The 17,303-nt window shown below is 40.6% G+C and overlaps 1 protein-coding gene across 17 annotated transcripts in view; it reads left to right on the top strand.

Annotated features, from left to right (window-relative positions):
* The window catches only part of LOC148105978 (protein NLRC3-like), a 663,817-nt gene that overhangs the window by 366,791 nt on the left and 279,723 nt on the right, over positions 1-17,303 (top strand). The gene's annotated exons all lie outside the window — the stretch shown is intronic.

Below are 17,303 nucleotides of genomic sequence, written 5' to 3'. Positions count from 1 at the left end.
GGCAGAAACACTGACACTGGTAGCTCACAGTGATGCTGACTGGGGCACAGAGCTGAATGATGCAGCATCAGGACACTGTTTCAGTCTGACTGACAGAGAAACCTGTAGCTGTATCTACATGTGAGGCAGAGGCTACACAAGCAGCTTTCTATGTTTCACAGTGACTGAGATCTTCAGTGGGGGTGGACATGCTCCTGTACAGACCTCTGAGGAGAACCAAGGTGCAGTCAAAGAGTCCAGTCTGTCCTCACAGATGTGAACATGTGGTTTCATCAGGTCTGCTGTCAGCTAGCAGGCTCACATCAGAATCACTGTTCCTGAAAAACACAGTCTGTGTGACATCATCAGTCAGCTGATCGTCCCAGATCTGAATGGTTTCTGTCTCTACTGAGGAAGTCAGAGAATATCACTGAGGTGTGGATCAGGTCTGAGTGAGCTGTGGAGGGACAGCTTTAAACAGTCCACAGGTCTCACGTCCTGCTCAGTCTGGTAGCAGATACCTCGTATTGTTCCAGATGTGCTGACATCACCAGCAGCAGCAGCACAGCTGTGTGATACGATGAATCTCAGTTATTGATCCAACACACAGTAAATACAAAGATCAGGATTTCTGAGAGTAATCATTATGAGTCTGAACACATGATCACTGAATGTTAGTCTCCACAATAATAAGCTAACACAAGCAAACACAGCTTTCAGCTCTTATTTTGAAACTGGCTTATTTAGAGAGCTGTGATGTGAGCGTGCCTGGCTCTGAGGCACTTGGGTCAGCCTCTGTTGTTTAGAAGTGTTACAGACTGTGAATGACACACACCTGTCAGTTTTCATGTTTGTCTGTAACACAGCTCAGGGGCTCCATGCTGAACGCATCCATCCAGTGTTATTGATCCAGTACTAATACCAGCATTGGGATCAATACTACAATACACAATCACATGTGTCCACGTGATGCAGTTTGAAGAGCAATAAGATGTCTCTGTATGAGGAGGCGGGGTCACAGGAGGTTCACAGAAACTCTGCAGCAGCATCATCAGCTCACATGGAAACTTTGATGATTCACTTCTGTGGTGTTTTTACAGAAACACGTCACAAAATTAGCTCCACCTGTTTTGTGTGTGAGCTTTGAGTTTCTTGTCTTCATTCTGGATTCTTGTGTTGCTGTTTTTACACACAGCAGATATTTCCTGGTTGCTTCCTTGATGATGTGGGGATTAGGGAAACTATTTTACTGCTATTGTTAATAATCATCATCATTACCATTGCAGTACTAACATTAATAACATAATCTACAGCATTGATATTGCATTCAGATGTTTAAACATATTGGTACCCAATTAGCCTTTATTACAGGTGCAGTTATAACCACGTTAAACTGTTGAGTTAAATCAATGATCTTAAATGCTTTTGAATGCTTGTTATAATCTTAAATGTGTATGTGCTGATTCTGAAAGGCCTAACTCTGAGTACACTCTGTGCCAAAGTAGACAGGAAGTGCAGGCTTTTGCAGAGCGTGCTTGTGAAAGGTACTTTGAGGAGCTGTTGGGAGGATGCTATTTGAATAACCAGGTTATTCGTTGTTATCTTTTAGTCATTTATATCTTTTTATTAAGCTTTGAAGTAGGGGCACTCATTTGATTAAAACATTTATTCAACATATTACAGATATAGTTTCAGTTAGGTTATTATGCACATGAGAATTGGCCTCTCTTCTCATAAGACAAAGTTCGTGTGAGGTCGAGCCACACACACACACACACACACACACACACACACACACACACACACACACACAGTAGATAGACTCATTTATAGGTGAGAGGTTAGTCATGTTTGCTTGCAACTGCAAAATTGTCTCTGCAAAAAGAGGAACAGTTTCTTGCAGGGTGTGGGTCTGGTGTTCCAGACGAGAAGTGAAAGTCAGAAGGCTGACAGGAAGCATCTGCTGTGGAGACGGAGACAATGTTATTTTAAACTGTGTTAAAAGTCTTTGTGGTTTTGAAACCTATGTATGACCTGTATCTGATTGACGTTGAAGGGGCGTATTAAATTTAAGCCCTGATGGTATATAAAGCATCTGCTTATGCTCTGTAAGTCGGGGATCGGCGCTGTCTGCGTACGGCGGTGGTCCCCCCACGCGTGCATTAAATCATCGTTTGACTCCACCTGGCCGGATCAGTGTTGTTATTTTGAAAGTTGATTACCTCCTCTAACCCTCCTCAATATTGAACCCAACAATGACCACATGAAGCTTTCTGAAGCTTGGATTGAAAACGCTTCATTACTCAAAGCTTTCCAACACAGGCCTCTGTGCTGCCATCTGGTGGACAAACATATGAAGTGCAGCGTGAAGCTACAAATTAAACTGCTTCAGCTACGTTTATATATAACATACTATAACCTATATAACTATATGTATAGTGTATTATGTAGGTTTTAGAGCTGGGGGTAGAATTGCTGATGGCCTGGTTGTTATTTATGTTCCCCATGGTTCACCAGCTCTCACACAACATCAGCACCAATGATCCACGTCCTTATAAACCTCTGAATCAGGTCCTGAAGCTGTGACGTCCTGAGTGAAGACCTCACTGATCACATGACTCTGGTCACCTGGACTCAGTGTTTCTGAAGCAGTGTGCTGGGTTTTTAAAAATACGTGGCTGCTGCCTGATGTTGGGCCCACAGAGGAAGACGACTCACTCGCTCTTCTTCACTTCCTCCTTAAACATGTGGAAGGAGAGCAAAGTGCTGCCAGACTCTTATTTCTGACAGGAACAGAAGAAACCACAGCAAACTGTTCCAGTTCTTCATCTTCATCACAATCTATTTATTTCTGATGGTGTCTTCAGTCTGAGGGTTTGAAGTTTCCATGTCTGTGTGATGTGTGATGTGAAGGCTGCTGGTTAAACTGGGACTCACTGTTTAAAGCACTGAGTGCTCATAGAGAGATGCTCCATGAGTCCCAGTACAGACTACAAACATGGTGGAAACTTAGCTTTGATATCCACACACTCTGCACGTCTGTGAGTAACTGTGATGAAGATGTGCAGAGATCTGTGTACAAACAGGAGAAAGACTGTAAAGACTCTGTGCTTCTAACAGCCTCTGTTAACATATGTGAGGCTGTTTGTTGTTGTTGCCATGGAGCTTTTCACTGTTTGGGTCAGCAGGTCATGTGATCAGGTTTGTTCTGTGAAAGCTGGACGATGGTTCAGTGTCAGGGTTTGTTTGCATTCATCAATAAATATCTCAATAAATCAAAGACTCCATGTTTGTTCTTTCATCATGTGACCTCTGCTCATCCATCTCTGTGTGTATCAGGATACATTTAGTTCATAATACACAGAAAAATCAGAGTTATTACCTGTAATAAATGTGAAAGTAAAGATTCCTGCAGTGATAACCAGGCAGGACTGAAACACATCCAAGCTGTCACCACGGTAACAGCACCGTCCATCCACAGGTGAGGGGAGGAGCCAAAAGAGGGACTTTCACCATTTTATACTAAAAACACTCAACTAATGTTTCTAATATGAAACAAATAAGCCCACATTAATGTGAGCATTTATTCAATAATAATAATAATGATTTCCTCCTGATCTCATTTCCATAGCAGACAAAACTGTGGTGTATATTGAGGTGGAGGGTGTGGTCTATGGCTCAGGTGTAGAGTGAGGGTGGGGTGCACCACAGCAGCATGCTGGGACTGCTGAGGGTGGAGGAGGGAGTGATGATGACATCAGAGCTGCAGCAAAGCAGTCAGCAGCACAGAGACCAGTGAATACACAGTCTGTTCATCTTTGCATAGATACAATATATAGCACAATATTGAATGACAGAGACACGCTGTGTGAGTTTCCACAGATACACTGACGTCAGTATCCAGAGTCCTCCTGCTGCTCCCCCCTCAGAGCCCCGTGATCAGCACCAACACATTCAGTTAGATGACAGAGTCCAGCTGCAGCTAGAATCAGCTCCCCTCTGTGAACAACAGCACAGCGTCAGTGTTTCACACTCAGTGAAAGGAGGAAACAGCAGAAGAACACCATGTGTGCTACGTTTCCCAGGACACACTACAAACTGCACAAATACAGAGCAGCACGTGGAAGGACCTGGAGCTGCATTTAAAGAGAAAAGACAGCGTGATGTCCTGTATGGACAGGTGGAAGGAACCAAGTCCTCAGCTGAAACACTCGTGTTTGTCCACAGACAGGAAACACAGCAGGAAACTTTCTCACAGAAGTGCAGCTCATGGATAACACACTTCCTGTCAGTCAGAATGAGGCTGGAGCCAAACACAGAAAGGTGTTTTTGTCCAGATGAGCCCAGAGAAGAAACACGAGTGTTCACAGACATCAGAAGCTCAGAGAGGTGAAACATGAGGTTGGAGTCCTCGTCAGCATTCAGAAGAGCTGCTGTGAAACCCTGAGTACTCATGACAGACTCTGATGGCACAAACACATCATGATTCAAACACAAAGACAAACATGGAGCTCCTGATCCTCCTGCATGAGAACAAGCTGACATGAGCGCTGTGTCTGAGAGTGTCTCCCTGTCACAGTGACAATAACACAGCTGCTGCTCACAGTCATTAAACTGACCTGAGGTCAGCTGCTAGGACATCTCTGTGCTCCTTACATATGAACCATGTGACCTCACATCAGTGCTGTGGATGACTGTAGTCATAGAAGAGTAGAGCTGTAGCAGGTGGTGTGAGGAGGAGGAGGAGGTGGTGTATTCTAGTTAACGCAGTACTGAAACACTCCAGCAGAGGGCGCTGTTAAGTCCTTATTGTAATACAGTTACTGTGTGCAGTTATACTTCATACATAATCTGCACTTATTTCCATCAGACATGCTGTCAGTAAATGATTGGTTTCTATTGATTCTACTTCCTGTTGACTAGTTTGATGACAGTGAAACAATCACAGCTGATTGTGTGATGATGTAAACTGTCACTGTTACATTCAGTGTGTGTGACATAATGTTAGCGCAGGGCTGATAACAGCCTGGTTCTGTTAGAAACACATGAACGTGTCCATAGATCAGTGTGTGTTTAACATGAGAGCTTCAGCCCTGCTGATGTGTTCAATAAAGACATGTAGGAAAACTGATGAGACTCTGAAATAACTCTTTATATTTATAATGTAACTCTGCATCAAAAGAACAACAAAGGATCCCAGACAGGTTTATGTGAACAAAGACGATTCTGATGTTTCTGTGTTTCTAACAGTTTGACATTATTAGTAAACAGACTGCAGTGAACAGGATTTATAAAGAGCTTATATATAAAGATATGACAGCTGTTTGACAAGTTTATCACTGTGTGTTTGGACCTGATCAGTACAGCTGTTTACTTGAAATATGTTCATTTACCTGTTCTGTTATATTTATGTTCTTGTCTCTGTTGAAAAACACATTTTAATGTCCCTCAGATTTTTCTCCCAGATGAATAAATATAAAAATGACACAAACTGACTGCAGCTACTTTTTGTCCTTTCTGTCAAAAACCTTCATGTGACTCATGAGAGACACGTTTCAGCTGTTTGTGACAGATCAGAGGCCAACAAGTCATTTATAACACTTTCCATCATTGTTTAGCACAAACACATGTTGACACAGCAGCGGGGCCGCAGTGAGAGTCAGAGCGAGGAGATAAAAACTCCTGTTTGACCACAGCCTCAGTTTGTTCCTGCACTTCAAACACTTCCTGTTGTTGACTGGGTGGAGTCAGGAAGCCAGCGAGGCCCTGCAGGACTGAGACTGCAGACTGGGACGTGCTCTGTGATGGAGATCAACAGCATCACTGACTGTTTCTGTGAGGACACCATCATCCCAGCAGGGCTGTTTCCCAACAACAAGCCCTGGACCATCAGAGACCTGAAGCTGCTGCTGAATGAAAGAAGAGGATCTTCAGGTCTGGAACAAGGACGAGCTGAGAGTGTTAATAACGTTACTAATGTTCAGCTACACTTTACTAGGTCACATCTGTGACACACGTCACTTAAATAAAGAAGGAAATATTGGCTCTGTTTTATCTGCTGGGCCCAAAAGTGACTCCCCGTATTTAAACTGCTATGAATAACTTGTTGGTCTATAGTATTTGAAACATGTGTCAAATGTCTCCATCATGAAAGATATCAGGTCATCTTGAGCCACACAAACATTCCTATCATGAGGTAGAAGCTGGAATCAGTTTGTTGCAGACGTTTATATATCCGATATTTATCCAGTTAAAAATTGAAATTCAAAAATGTCATTTCAAGAGTCGTCTGTCCAAGAGGAGCAGAAACTGCAACAAATATAACAACAGTTATTTAAGGCTGTTTTAAATGGCCACAAAAGAGCAGATTGGTTATAATGCAGCTGCTTCAGAGGAATAAAGATGAAACACTGTTTTTATTTCATGTGTAACACCTTTCAATAATGTGTTGACTAAAGTCTATTGACCAGTATAAGTAAAGACATCACACACACACAAACACATGGAAACACTGAAACCTGTTTTTGGTGCAGCAGCGGTCCCAGCTGCTCGCCTTTATCTAGACTGGGTCGGCTGCTTATCTCAATATAATCAATGTTTAAAGTTTTGTTCTCAGTGTTTCTGTGTTGCTTCGTATAGGATCTCCCAGCATCATCACTGTGCTGTCCAATCATTGTGTGCTAGGTTACCCTTATAGTGCAATGTGTGTTTGCACAAAGAGAAGCATGTGTGTCAAATATAAATAAGCACAGAACAGAAAAAGCTGCTCGTTTCTTCTATTTAGAGTCAAGTTAGTGTTTTGTGTCTTTGTTTGAGGCCTAATGTCAAGCAGAGGTGTGTGTAACTGGACTGGTCTGTTATATGTGTGAAATGTGTGCTTCTCTTCAGCATCATCTTTGTCACTGCTGATTCCTTTGTGTCATCATTTGCTGAGAAGAGAGAACAGTTATAACGGAGGAGCAAAAGGAAGCCCTGAAATCTGCATCCAACAAGGAAGTGTTGGCTCACCAGTGATCCCAGCAGAGCCACTGGTTTGGCTCCAGTTGTTATAGATTCAATGATGTTGTTGCTACAGATACATGTTAGCATCTTTATTGTAGTAAAGTCTTGTAATGTGAAGATAGAAACAAGGCAGAAAACAGCTCCATGATCTGATCTTAATGATGTTGTTTTTATTTGTGTCTTTCAGAACTGGATTGGAAACTATCAAAGGTCTAAAAACAGCCTCAACCCTCCCAAAGAGCAAACTTTACACACGTCATCTTTCAGCTACAATCTTTGTTGCAGGGATCTTCTGCCAAACAAGGCTGAGAGAAGATTTCTTACAGCTGTCATGTTGATGCTGTTTCAATCTTTGGGCAAACACACTCATATATTAGGGCTGATATCAGGGCTGCACAAGTTCTTTGTGTTTGTGATCATGAATAATAGAAGTGTGCCTGTTGAAGATCATGTTTGCTACATGATTATATGTCCTGTTATTGTTCTGTATTATATTCAGCTTTCAGCATCCTTTCCCAGCCCCCTGTTACACCATCCATACAAAGCCAATCTGACTGTGAGCCAATGTGTTTGATAGTTTGTGTTGGATCAATAGATTTGACAGACTTGGTTCATCCAGAGGGAAACAGTCCAAATTCAGATCTAATGAAATGATGGAGGCTGTTTCCTACCACGGTGCTAATGTGTGACTAACAAGGCTCATGGTCTCCAGCAGACAAGCGCCTGGAATGAGCTGAGCTGAGTGTTGCTTTGGTGGGTGTATGCCCACGTCATGCCATCAGGATTCATATTGGCAATAGTTCATATCTCTGTTCTTTAGCCTTCATCACAAAGCTGTGAAGGAAAAACAATCTAAACATCTAACAGGATTTGATGGATGCAAAGTCCACTGAGCTCTTTGTCATTTACAAACTTGTCCAACCAACAAGAGCACAGATGAAAAACACAGTGACAGTTAAAGGATTTTGCCATATATGAGCATAGATTACTTTCATATAGATTTTCAATGCAGGCTTTTGGTGAGCCGCTGGGTTCTGTCTAATAATCATCTCAGCATTTTACAATAGAATAGCTCTTTATTAGCTCTTCATTGATTGTTATTGGACATGAAACAAGGAAGCTGTGTTTCTCATTGGATGTTAGTTTCATGTTCATCAGGATCATTTTCTAAAGAGCTGATATTTAGACCATTTACTGCACTGGCTGCACATCCTGTCTACATTTCTCTGTATGCGCTGTAAAAACTGTGACTAGAGGTTACTTAAAAAACCTATGGCAACAATGTGACACTTAATTTACTTAAGTAGATTTTAATTTCAAGTGATTTATGTAAAATTTAGATAGAATGTTAATTACATTTCAACAAAAAACAATAATATATATTATTAACATTCTCTTGTAAATATGTGTTGAATTTAGGGACAAAATCTCAAATTGAAGGTTAAAATTGCTAATTGTAACAAAAAATTAGTTCATTTGAAATGAATCTCTGAGAAAAATTACTTTGAATTTACTAACGATCTGGCAAAGGTTTAGTAAAAAATGACTAAAATATCCATTACAAAAAAATTAAAACTTTTTGTTTTTAATTAAAACTCAAGTTGGATTCACTAATTTTCCAATTAATCTTTATAATTAATGACTGAATAGTAAGAGAAAATCAAATTAATTTAACTTCTTTTCTGAGTAAAATGAATCAGCTTCACAAAGACAACATTCAAACAGTAATTGTTTTTATTGTGGAATATAAAACATATACAAAATTTATAATATAACATTTTTCTGATTAATTTAGATTGTATGCACTGAAATTCTTCACTAGTGCTCGCCCCAAAATAATAGGAAGAATAGGCCATAATTGAAAATACAGTTTCAGCCAACTTCTCGAGAATGTCAGTCTTTACTTTGGAGGTGGGCAGAAGATTTCCACTCTTTTTATACTCCTCTGTGGCTCTTTCCAGGTACATTTCAGTTTCATATGCAGACTGTGGGGAACAGCTTCGGCTCACAACGTTCTGAGAACTTCTGCCTTTTGAGAATAATGGTGTCCTGAGAAGATGTGGTTGCAGCAGAGTCTGCATTGGACACAACTGGATTGGATGATGAGTCATAGTCAGTTGACAGTTGATCAGAGGGGCTGCCGAAAACTGGCAGGATGACCAGGGTGATGCCAACAACCTTCACAGTAGTCCTGAAATTTTGGTTTAAAATACTGAAGACTGAAGTCGTTTGAAATCCCAAAGGTATCCTTCACAACACTTTGCAGCTCCTCTACTGTTGGTGGGATCCTGATTGAAGAACCAACTTCTCCATTTGGTCATCAGTGATTACATGGAGCTCTATCTCGTTCAACCTAGAATAAAATGTAAAAGGGCAGAGTTACGTTAGATTAAGTAGGGTCAACTTGGTCATTTTCTGCTGCTTCAATTTCAAAACTAGTAGTTTAATTTAATACAATCATCCATCACAACCTATTCAAAATGCATAGTCTACATACTGATCAGCTGAATTTAAGTTGAGGGATCTTCCAACAACTGAAAAGAACACAACATTAATAACAATCGCACTCTCCAAAGTAAATATTTTACACACAAATTGTTAAAGACAAATTTGAATTAATACTAAAATTTTTAAAGGTGAGGTTCACATATAAAACAATGAAACTCTTTATTAGATTAAAAAGGGGATAGACTCTATTTTCTGTACCGATCTAGTGACAGATCATGACATGAAATAACACTATTTGTGTATTTATATACTGTATATATCTTCCCATATTTGAAAAGATGTCCTTTTAATCTACACAAGGTCATCTCTGTATCCAAACACCATCGGGTGTTAAACATAGAAATGATGAAAGACTTATGTCAGATTAAACACGTATTACTAGATTACTTCCTGAGTGTACCTTTGTCTTGAAGATCGTTCTACAGAAACATCGTGACTGAGCGTGGGTCTCACTGATACACGACCAAGTTTAACTGGAAACTTGCATCATCCCTCTATGTGAGCTGTGCCTGCACTAAAGTCACGGGGCTCCGACAGCATGAAAATGAAAATCAGTTATTTTGCTGGACCGAGCCACTTTAGCTTCATTACCACAACTGAAAAACTGCATGGAGACAAAAGCTTTGAAAAACTGTGACGGACAAAATCCTGCACAAATGATTTTAACTACATCACTCACTGCTGAGTGCAAAACTTTTTCATAAAATGTTAAAAGTGAATGAGGGAGGCTACAGCCCATCGAAATACATCATTGATATATATTTTTAATATGGTAAACGTGGTTAGTCAAAGCTCTGAAGTAACACAGCTGTGAAGGCTTGGAAAGTGACCTTATGCTAGCAGTCCACTTCATGCCATTTTGTGTAAAAATACGATTCTGTCATTACAGCGGTCATTATTAATCTAATTTTGACGTATCATACTGTTTAGAACTTTTACTCTAAACTGCTACACGTTACTGTTTAAAACGTGTCGTATATTCGTACAAATTAAGATCATCTTATCTCGGACAAAATGGAGATCATCCACTGCTGAAGCGTGTGTGTCCTGCACGTGGCACAACGGACTACAGGCAGAAGTGTAGAATGATTGAAATGAAAATGCTTTCATCAGTTAAATCTATTAGATTTCTTCATTTTTCACGGTACTCATACATTTTTGTTAAATCTGCTCAACAAACTATTGCTTAATTTACCCCAAACAAAATTGTGTAAATTTAAATAACTGAACATCTCAAAAATGTTTAATTTTGCTTAGATTTAATTAAAACAACACATACATGTTTTTACTGAGTATTACTTTCCTATTAGATACTAATTAACCCAAATCACAGTTTTCACAGTGTGTGCTGTGTTTGTCTGTTCATATTTCTCCATATTGACACAAACAGTGAACAGCAGTAGATCTACTCTTCATCTGTTTTAGGCCCAGTGAAAGATATGAAGCAGAAATGGTGTCATTAGGAGAAGGAGAGAAGAACAAGTCCGGCGAGGAGGCAGCAGCTCTTAAAGATGAAACACAGCAGCTTAGCCCTGAGCTCAGAGAGCTTCACATGAAAAAGCTCCTCAAGCAGATCATGTCAGAGGTTTGTCATCAACAGGAGGAACTGTTCATATCATAGGATGAAGGATGCTGTCAGCTGGATGAAGAAGGTTATTTAATGGCAAACGTTCACATTGAAGTCAAATTGTTGTCGTGTTGAACAGATTCATGTACTGATCGTCTCCAGAATGTTAGAAGAGCTTCAATGAATCATTAGAAACAACTTACAGCTGCACAGTTGTGTCAAACCAATCTTTGTGTCATTGTGGGATTTTTGTGTTTCTACATGTGACACACGTCTAAAACATGCACACAATCTGAACACAAACAGGGACTCATTTGTTCCCACAGCCAGATGCTGAGAGCCATTTCCTTGTAGTGCTGTGTCTATATATATGAACCATTAGATGTTATTGGAATGATTGTCAGCTTTGATAGTTTCATGTGTGTTTAGCTGGACAGCTGTTTGATCCTCGACATGTTTAAAGGTGTCCAGTCCTGAGACACTGGGGGTGGAAACAGCTGTGATGTCATTGGACTGTCACAAAGACAGAAGTGCATGAAGTGAGCAGCCGAGGAGCCGCTGATGTTTTGGATTCAACAGCATTTGAAAGGTTGACACAGACACATTTGCACATAGAAAGCTGAATTTGTCATATGCCACAGTGAACTCACTGTTCAGTGTTTTTCAGGAAGCTTCTTAACTGCCTCTGCTGCCAAACAAGCAGCTGATGTCCTTGAGAAGAAGCTGAAGAAGTCTTCAACAACAAATACAGGAAGTGGACTTTCAAATACTAGATTCACTTTAGACTCACACAAGAAATGACTCAACTAGCTGTGTTTGATTGACTCCTTTGACTATATGAAAGGTCAGTGTGTGTCTGTGCACAGACTGTTGTGTTGGACTATTATTCAGTTGTGTGCTGAATGTTTTCAAATGTCTGCATCTCAGTGTAGATGAGGCTGGGGGTCATGGGAGGCCACCATAGCAGTCTCTTCAACATCATGACATCATCATAAATGCTGCTGGACTGTCTGATGGGCTGACGGTGAAAAAGCCGTCAGGAAGGAAACAGAAGACATTTCAGAGGCTGCAGGCAGATTTCTTTGATTTGGGGCCTTTTTCAGCTTTATTGGACAGAGCAGTGAAGATAAGTGACAGCAAAGCAGAGGGAGAGAGAAAGGGGACGTGGTCAGAATCAAACCAGGCCAGCTGCTCTCCACCTCGTGGCACATGGTCACCTGCTCATCCTAGTGAGCTCCACCAGCAGCCCTTTCACACAGTTTACACTGTCAAACACTGTGTGTGGACCTCAGCTAACAATAGGCTACATTTAAGTCTGGACTACATGCTTTTATATTGAGGAGATTTTTCACTGTTTTTATTCCATCAGCAGCTCAACATCATGAGCAGCTTTGACATAAAGACATCAAACTCAAGCTGACTTTAAACTGGATCTACTTTTAATACAGGGGCTCAAAAACAACTAACATCTTTATTATATATCAGGACAGAAAGTCATTTCATCTCAAATGAAAACAGCTTTATTTGGAATAATCAGCACTATCAACTGGTTTGGGATCTCCACCAGTTTCATGTCTTTACAGCTTCTCCAACAAAGTTCCTGTAAAATCAGCATTTTTGTCTTTATTGGTTTGATAGTGATTGATTATTCAGTCCCAATCTGCTGTCATCTAAAGAACAAAATGATGTTTCTATGAGTCAAAAAGCTCCAGATGTTGTTCACAAAGAAAACAAAGATTAGGAACTTAAACACAAAGTGTTTGCAGCCAAAATGTTCCCAAGCTGCTCTTTTTGAAATGGCAGAGGTACAGTGGTGTCTAACAGCACACTGTGGAAGGCAAACAGTTTATTGTTGGATGAAACTTCATGAATCCTTTGTAGATTTGAGCTTTTGGAGCCTTTCTTTTCTCTTCAGGTGTACAGATGCTGAGGAGGCAGGTGAAGCAGGTGGAGCTGTTGTAATGCTGGCAGAGGGTGTGTCTTAGTGACTCTGTGAGGTAGAACTGGATCCAACATTGTGGATGTGTTGATGTTGGAGCCATTAAGATTCTCTGGCCACACTGTAGGATTTCCCTTTGATTCACTGCGGGGGCATTTTGGAGTCTGTCAATGAAACTCTTCATATTTGTGTTTGACACCAGTTTATAGAAACAGAGAAATGTGTCATGCTTTTGTTCGGCCTCCACAAATACACACATTTGTTCATTGGTTGGACTTTTTGTAAGGAGACACATTGAAAACCATGTTAATAAGATCTTGTTGTTTCCTGTGGATCCGACACAGAGAGTGCACTTCAGACAGAAACCGTGGAAGAGATTTTAGAGGCCGTGTGTGGCAACAGGAAGTTTCTGTATGTTTGCTGATCTTACATGTGGAAAACAACACGTGATGTTTGTGAAGTTCTACAATGATCATTGTTCTCACAGCATTTTGAGTGGGAACAGTTCAAACTGAGAGTAGTGGGAGTTATTTACTGATTGAAACAAGCTGAATGTTTCTGTGCACGATGAAGATCAGCAGCAGCAGCTCAGCTGATCAATGAATTGACATCTATCAGTCATTTCATGAGATGAAGTCATCAGCAGACATTTGTTCTAACTGTGTGATAAATGTCAGAACGTCAGGGCTCTGCTTTAGTCACTACTTGATGATCATTGGCTCATTGTTGAATCCAGTGGCCCAGTCTGACCTCTGACCCTTTGCTGCAGGTATTGTGTGTTATCTCCACTTTCATGTCTGATCTTCTGCTGTATCGTCCAAAATAAACATCTGAATCATTTCCAACACTTCAGCAGATCTTTAGCTTGGGCAGTACAGTACAAAATAACACATATTGTACTATACTGCCGACTTCCTGATCTTATTGGATCTGTGTGTGAGGTTGGTGAAGGAAACACATGTTTACTGAGTGAATCGCTGCCATCAGGAACTAGTTTTTATATCACAGCCTAGAAATCACACAGGACCATTTCTGCAAGTGAAAAGTCCTAATTGGAGGAAAATAATTGTATAGTTTGTGCGACTGTTGTTTGTAAATGAAGAATTGTCCAAACTACATGTGCTGCTGACCTTTGACCTTTTCTTTAGGTGCACAGAGGAGTCTGTGGAAACATCCAGAACTGAGGCAGTGCTACAGATGTCTTCAAATAAAGTGGTGTATTTAACCTGTGATTGTGCAGCATACAGCCCACACAAAGTTAACGAGTGGCTTTGACATGTAAACAGTAAACAGTGCTCCATGTGATACTTGGCTAGATGGCAGTAGCGTGACTCCCCAGTCAGCCTTTGACCAGTCCAGTGTTTCTGTTTCAGTCATTTAAACATTGTGATATCCAGATAAGTGAAATACCCTCCACAGAACATCAGCATGACTACATGATTTCCCTAATCCGGCGATACAGGAACAGCCGACTGTCTCCACTACTCCACTTTCTCTTAGCATTAGCCATGCTAAGTGTTTAGCTTGATTAGCGCTCTGGCTCGGCTCTACAGCTGCTTTAAGAAAAATAAAGTCGTCTTGTTTGTTGAGCAGTACTTTATCAATGTTGTTGCTGTGCAGGTAATTATACGCCTCGGTGCTCTTATAATTACACAATTCCTCGCCAACAACGCCTTCGGAAAATACAAGTCATTAATAATGTGGATGTAGCTAACATCGGGCCATAGTTTAAAGTCATCTACCGTGAGAAGTGACGAGCGAGGCGCTGCTACTGAACTGTTCTTAAAGATTTTTAAAACATCTCTACTGTCTATACACCTTTAATGTGTTGCCATTTACACCAGGTAAAAACACCTGATTCATTCCAGTTTCTCTGCTTTCACTTTGAATCATGTCAACATGAAGCATGAACGTCTGTGATGAACACACTATCAGCATCACTGATATATTTCATCATTTAAAAACACTTCCTGTCACTGTGGTGGTTACAGTGACGTCATGCAGTTTGTGTTTTGACCTCCAGAGGGCGACAAATCAGCACAGACAGAGAGCTCCATTCAAACTTTGCTGCCATCAGTAATAATTCTTCAAATATAATCATCAGTGTTTGAGCAGTTATGATATCAGGGACAATCTAGACATGTGTGACAATACTGAACATGTCACATGACACACCTTAAACATCATGTGATCCACTCTCAGTCTGCACTTTCATTCGTGACTTCAACAGGTTGAAATGAGCTTTGAAGAAACATTCAGTGAAATAAATCTTTCATCACAGGATTCATGTGAGCAGCAGATGAACTTTACAAAGAATCAGTGGATTTATCTTCTGTTTTAGATCAACTTTGATCACTTCGAGCCATCTTAAGTCCATTTGTTCTTCTCACTCACCAACATCATATGATTTCAGATCCCTGCTGTTCCCCAGCTGCCCTGTAGGTGGCCTCAGTGTGCCGCACACCATTTACAGATGATTACAGGTCGTTCACAGTTCAAACAGGTCCAACGTAAGAAATATGTACAAAATATCCTGGCTATAACAGTTTGGGTCAAAGTGCAGATGTTCCAGATGTTCTGAGTCTCTCTGTGTTTCATGTTAACATGTAGATGTTGGACCAAAGTGAAGCTTTTTGATGTGACAGCAGGAATGTGAAGTGTAACTCTGAGCTTTAGGAAATGAAACTAAACTGACTTTTTCTCCTTTATTTATAGGAAAGTGTAGGAGAGCAACAGATGAACAAGCGTTACTGTAACAGGAAACACAAACACGTCATCAGAGGATCTTTATGTTCATCATCATCACTGTTTCCTTGTTCTGTCACAAACACACAACACTTCCTGCTCTCTCTCTCTGATGGATCTGATTGGCTGTTTCATTCACAGGAGGTCAGGGCGTCACACAAACAGCTTTAACTGCACAACGACACACTTTAAATCATCTACAGACAAACATGTGTGTTTGATTTATGAAGAAATAATAAAGAAGTGTGTACAGCTGTCCATAAAGCAGCTTCTCACACAAACTCTGACACTTCAGCCACTTCTGTCAGGGGTTGCTGAGTGGATGAGAGAAGGAGGACCCAAACGCTGGACTCACAGGTAGGTAGGTGAAGGTTGGTGTTTATTGTCGATGGAGAGAACAAACAGAACAGAAGGTAGGAAATGGCTGGCTGGCTGGCTGGCTGGCTGGCTGGCTGGCTGGCTGGCTGGCTAAACGCAGGCGGAAACGACAACATACCATCAATGACACGACAAGGGCTGAAGGGAAGAGAAATAAATACATGACTAACAATGACAATGATTGGAGACAGGTGAGTGAACAGCTGAACATAATGAACTAATGATAAATGGGAAGACGACTGAACATAATGCACACAGACTAAGGCTAACACAATAAAACAGGAAGTGGAACAGGCAGTAGATAAACGGTGAACGTGAACTGAAAATACTGGGTCAACGACCCAGAAACCCAGAAACAGTGTAACTCTGAGCTTTAGCTCTCAGCTGAAGCTTCTTTCATTTTTTTTAATGCTAATGTCGCCTTTTTAAGTCTGTGTGAAGATTTTAATGACACACATTAAAGGAGCTTCTTTGATTAGAACCAAATTCATGTTGATTTTCAGCCTGAAAAGATAAAAAGTTTAATAATTCTGTTTATAATCATCAACCTGGAGACTAATGAAAAGTATAATAGTAATAAAAAGCCTTTATTATTTGCGTAATGCCTGAATCTGCTCAGAGACGGAGACAACACAGAGGTGTTGATGACAGTTTGACATTAACTGAATTAAAAACAAAGTGCTCTTATTGTGAAAATCTGCCTCCTACTTCTTTAAATCATTTTTATGTATTTTTTAACCTCACAGTGAAACATTGAGACATTAATCTGACACAGTTTCATCAGCAGCTGTGTTTTCACTGACGTTTCACTTTGATTTGTTCAGACTGAGCAGAGAGGAGTGGCTCTCTGTGTGCGCACTGCTGAGAAACAGAAGCTCATTTCTGCTGTTTCATGAAAACAGTGTTATGGAGGAACAAGAAGTTCCGCCTCTAAACTCTCAGCGTGAGGACTGAGTGAAGAGTTTCAGAGCAGAGAGTTTTGGCTCACAGCTTTTAGTGTCTACACAAAGAGACGATTACGCACTCATTCTGAGAACATCTCCACCTCCTACAAACAAACTCTCCCACGAGCAGCTGTCACAACCACAACAGGCAGAAGACTGGATTTCTTCAGGTCAGATTTCATGCAGTTTGCACTAAATTGTGTGTCACAGACTTTGTAGTTCACATTTGTGTGACTCCTTT

The sequence above is a fragment of the Neolamprologus brichardi genome, chromosome 3 (assembly GCF_056152115.1).
Source record: "Neolamprologus brichardi isolate AB-2024 chromosome 3, ASM5615211v1, whole genome shotgun sequence".
Lineage (NCBI taxonomy): Eukaryota > Metazoa > Chordata > Actinopteri > Cichliformes > Cichlidae > Neolamprologus > Neolamprologus brichardi.
The sequence above is the reverse complement of the archived record's forward strand: the minus strand, read 5'-3'. Positions and strand labels throughout refer to the sequence as shown.